The sequence below is a fragment of the Piliocolobus tephrosceles genome, chromosome 12 (genome assembly GCF_002776525.5).
Source record: "Piliocolobus tephrosceles isolate RC106 chromosome 12, ASM277652v3, whole genome shotgun sequence".
Lineage (NCBI taxonomy): Eukaryota > Metazoa > Chordata > Mammalia > Primates > Cercopithecidae > Piliocolobus > Piliocolobus tephrosceles.
In genome coordinates this window covers 59,123,461-59,128,803 of record NC_045445.1, presented here as the reverse complement: position 1 = coordinate 59,128,803, position 5,343 = coordinate 59,123,461, and the positions used below count along the sequence as shown (strand labels likewise).

Below are 5,343 nucleotides of genomic sequence, written 5' to 3'. Positions count from 1 at the left end.
ATTATAGGCAAATACACCAAAATGTCACTGTAAATTCACACACTTTTACACACACAGATATGCATCAATACAAGAATTCAAAGTGACATGTAGACACATAACACAGGTACTTATGCATAAACACACAACTCAGACACAAACATATCTATTGAAATACACAATACTGTCGTGACCTTCTCACTAATGATTAAAATCAACTGTTCACAATTGATTAATAAAATGCGCATGTTTTAAATAATAGAAACAAAGAAATCACACTCTAAAGCCACACTTCACTGCCATTTAGTTTCTTATAAGTTGATAATGTGAAGAAAACTTAAAGACTTAAAAGCCCAGGGAAGCTGGGGACTCCTAGAATAAAGATTTAGTAAGTCAAATCACTGGAAGTGCACACTAGAAATATTCTGTAAAATTAGCTAAATTATTTTTACTTTTTTTTTTTTTTTTTTTTTTTGAGACATGGTCTCACTGTGTCACCCAGGCTGGAGTGCAGTAGCATGATACTACCTCACTATATCTTCAAACTCAAGTGGGCTCAAGTGATCCATTGGCCACAGTCTCCTGAGTAGCTGGATTACAGGTGCATGCCACCATGCCCGGTTCAAATTGTTTTCACTTTCACAACCCTGCTGGAAACTTGCTGCTGCTCTAATTCATGACTTGGAGAGGCAGAACTGCAAAAAGCTATTGCTTGGTTCAGGTGCTTTGTGAGAATCTAAACAAACAAACCAACAAAAGGTCTGAACTGAAAAATCTCTATCTCCATCACCCGGATTTTAAACGGGTGCACTGTCCAAAAGACACTTGGCGTTGTGTCCTAATGAAAAGCCAGAAACACCAGACTGTGCAATTATGAATGGTTCAAAGGTATGTTCTTGGTTAGTAACAGTAATGTTTCATAGCCTCAGGCTATCACAGAGGCTTTGGAGCTTTTGACACTTATGATTGCACTCCATACATTTTTTAAAAGATATCAATGAACATTTTTATTGTGTTCTTTTAGCACTTTCTTCTTGGAGGTGATCCCTCCTTTTATACAGGTCAATTCTACATCTTTGCTCTGTATTTGCTGAGGATATATCTTCTCCATCTGTTTCAGATGGCCCTCAGCTTTGCTGAAATTGTATTCTTGATAGAGAGACTCTTGATATACATAGTATGTCCAGAAGTATACTGCTCAGGAGCTAATGTTCAACACCATCTCTGGTTGCAGTCCTGCCAATACCATAGCTTTATATTCCTCTGATGGACTGAGTTCTGTGAGGACAATATCTAGCCAGAAAGGTCATTGCTGGCAAGATAGATAGCTGGTGAACGACTAAACTCAGAACTGACATATTGACCACAGAAGATGTGAGAGCAGGTAGTGACCCATGCAAAACCAGAGAGTTTGATGTGACATTATCGATAATTATGAAGCAGTGTGTTTTCACATCTCAAGGATCTACAGAAACAAGAGCAAACCAAAACCCACACCCAGCAGAGGAAAAGAAATAACAAAGATCAGAGCAGAAATAAATAGAACTAAAACAAACAAACAAAAAAGTACAAAAGATAAGTGAAACAAAGAGCTGGTTCTATAAAAATATAAACAAAATTGATAGACGTTTATCGAGATTAACTAAGAAAGAGAAGACACAAACAAATTCAATTAGAAAAGAAACAGGAGATATCACAACCAATAACACAGAAATACAAAAGATTACTCAAGGCTACTATGAACATTTTTACATACACAAACTAGAAAACCTAGAGGAGAAGGACAAATTCCTGGAAATATACAACTCTCCTAGTTTAAACCAGTAAGAAACAGAAACTCTGGACAAACCAATAACAAGCAGCAAGATTAAGAAGGTAATTAAAAAATTGTCAATAAAAAGAAGTCCAGGACCAGATGGATCCACAGCTGAATTCTACCAAACATTCAAAGACGAATTGGTACTAATTCTAATGTCACTATTCTGTGGAATGGAGAAAGAAGAAATCCTCCCTAAATTATTCTGTGAAGCCAGTATCACCCTAACACCAAAACCAGGGAAGACCATAACAAAAATTAAAAAAAAAAAAAAGAAAAGAGAAAGAAAACCACAGACCAATATCTTTGATGAACATATATGCAAAAATCCTCAACACAATACTAGCTAGCCAAATCCACCAGCGTATCCCAAATATAGTCCACCATAATCAAGTGGGTTTTGTACCAGGGATGCAGTAATGGCTTGACATCCACAAATCAATAAATGTAACACACCACATAAACAGAATTGAAGTAAAAAAATCACATGATCATCTCAAAAGATGAAGAAAAAGCATTTGACAAAATTCAGCATCCCTTTGTGATAAAAACCCTCAGCAAAATAAGCATAGAAGGGACATACCTTAAGGTAATAAAAGGCATCTATGACAAACCCACAGCCAACATTACACTGAACAGAAATAAGTTGAAAGCATTCCCCCTGAGAACTGGAACAACAAAAGATGCCCAGTTTCACCCCTTCCATTAAACACAGATTGGAAGTCCTAGCCAGAGCAATTCAGACAAGAGAAAGAAACAGGTGGCGTCCATATAGCTAAGCTATGAGGGTGCAGAGGCATAAGAATGATACAACATACTCTGGGTACTCTAGGTAAAGGGTGGCTGGGGGATGAGGAATAAAAGACTACACATTGATTGGGTAGAGTGTACGCTGCTTGGGTGATAGACGTGCCAATATTTAAAAAATCACCACTAAATAACTTATCTATGTAACCAACCACCACCTGTTTCTCAAAAACCTATTGAAATAAAAAAAAAATCTAATTCAAAAAAGGGACAATTAATGTTTGAAATCTAAACTGACAATCAATAGACATGTAACGTGTAAGAAATTAGTATGCACAATCTTGAATTACTATCATCTTCCTCAGAAGGGAGGCAAGAAGTGGATTGGCATCAAAATTTGAACTTCAAATGATATAAAATGAACTAAAAAGTAGAAAGCTCTGAAGTCTTATGTAGGTGTTCTAGCTGAGACTGCCTATCCACTCTCACAATGATAATAAATGTAGAAAGGGAAAAAATAGTGACCAGGAAACGTTTTGAACTTTGTAGGCAGCCTGAATCCCTTTGAAAATTGGTCTTTAAAAAACACTAAAACTTCTGAAACACCAGTGTTTAGAAATAAACTTATTAAGACTAAGGAAATATTTATCAGTATGTACTAAACCTGCACGTACATTCATTTTCTTTGGACCAATGCTAAGTTACAATGCCAAATTTTATTTCAGTTGGTAATGACTTGGACCATTAGACATGTTCATGAGAAAGCACTTCTTGAGTAACCAGCCTAACCAAATTTAGCTGGGATCAGAACTATCGAATTGTAGTAGGAGTGGAAAGTCAATTCAATTATCATGTGACTAGGTTGGACAGGATTTTTATAACGTCATGAAGTATAAACATTTATTCACTCTAAGATCTCATACTTTTAAGAATCTCAAAGGTAAAATTCTATGAAAAGGAAAATAAGCTATTAACAGATAGAATAGTTTTTAAATTACTTCATAAAATGTAATACACAACAATCTCCTATAATGTAAGCGTAGATAAATTACATAGAAAAAAACCCTTTAATAAGCCTAGTAAATGATGCTCAGTTGATTTAAACCAGGTGCCTTTTAAGGTCATTTTGCCTTTTTGACTTTGTGGACCTGGATCAAAACAAAACAAAACAAAGCAAAACAAAATATAACAAGTAAAGAAATGAACACAGAAAAATTAACAGCATAATAAATTACTTCTGCTTGAATTCAATTTTTACCTAATTTTCCAGTTGGCCTCATGACACCCCTGGAAGATTTAAATTTAAATTCAGAGTCATTTTTTTTTCAAAAAGTTTTCTTTCCTCTGATGGTTTCATCTACTGCACATGGCACAAAAGCCTGTTATTGCCAGTTTGGACATAAAAAGTTAACAATGAGATTTACGCATTTTCCACAGGCAGTTATTTATAAAAGATGCATTTCTTCTGATAGAATTGACAATGCATAAACTATTTTTCTTAATGATTCATGACACTGAACAATATATCTTCTCTTCAGGTGACAGAAATAATTATAGCAAAGTCTGCTCACAGAATTTACATCCATTCAAAAAATATTAATTATTTTGGCTCTCTCAAAATCTAAAGTGGAGCTGTAGTGAGAAAAAAAAATATAAAAAATAATTAAGAAAAATGAGTTCCTGGATCACAAAAAGAAAATAATTCCTGTTGTAAAGATTGTCTCATCTTATTTTAAAATTTTATTTATACATGCAGAGTAGAATTGAAGTTCTAAATTGGTAATAAGTAGTGTAATAAATTTTCTGTTCACATGCAATAGAATTTTTATTAGAAATAGAGAATAAATAAATACAATTGTTAGATTCCTGGAATCCAAATTAAAACCAAGTAAAAAGTAACCTCATAAATAACACAGAGCAACAGAACAGGAAAAGGCAACCTCCTGTAGACAATCAAAAAGTGTAGCTGGGAGATTTGCTTGAAAGAGTGTCTATTCCTCATCCTACCAAATCACTCTACAGTTCAGGTTACCCATCATCTACTTATGTAATTGTTTTATTTTTAAAAAGACCATAATTTAGATAAATAAAATTAAGCTAATTTTAGTAGTAACAAAGAGAAGCATATACTTTTAAAATGTTGATTTTTCAAAATGGTTGGTCAAATACCTTGCCATTTTTGTGTTCTTAAGGGTAAGAAATGATGGATATTTTCTCACTTAGTCCTAGATTTCCCTATTATGATCCCATGAAAAGGAAGACAGACATATAATTTGAGGATGATCTTTTATTTACAGAGAAAAACCAAAAAATTATTGCGTCTTACTCTCATAAATGCATATTCTATAGTAATTAGAAGTACACACCACAAACAGTATTGTTTAAGAAATTTCAGTTTTTTCACAACACATTTATCTGATTTGAAGTAATGCTCTATCTTTGCTTTTTTTTTTTTTTTTTTTTTTTTTTTTGTTGAGACAGAGCTTTCACTCTCGTTGCCCAGACTAGAGTGCAATGGCCTGATACCGGCTGACCACAACCTCCGCCTACAGGTTCAAGTGATTCTCCTGCCTTGGCCTCTCAAATAGCTGAGATTACAGGCATACGCCACCACGCCTGGCTAATTTTTTTGTATTTTTAGTTCAGATGGGGTTTATCCATGTTGGTCAGGCTGGTCTTTAACTCCCAACCTCAGATTGTCTGCCCACCTCAGCCTCCCAAAATGCTGGGATTACAGGCGTAAGCTAATGCGCCTGACCTTTAGCTGTTTATATGTGAGATTCTACTGTATTTTGAACAAG

General features: G+C 34.6%; 1 pseudogene; it reads right to left on the bottom strand.

Annotated features, from left to right (window-relative positions):
• Positions 1–601: 601 nt before the first annotated feature.
• On the bottom strand, positions 602–4,719 carry LOC111536549 (annotated as a pseudogene).
• Positions 4,720–5,343: the final 624 nt, after the last annotated feature.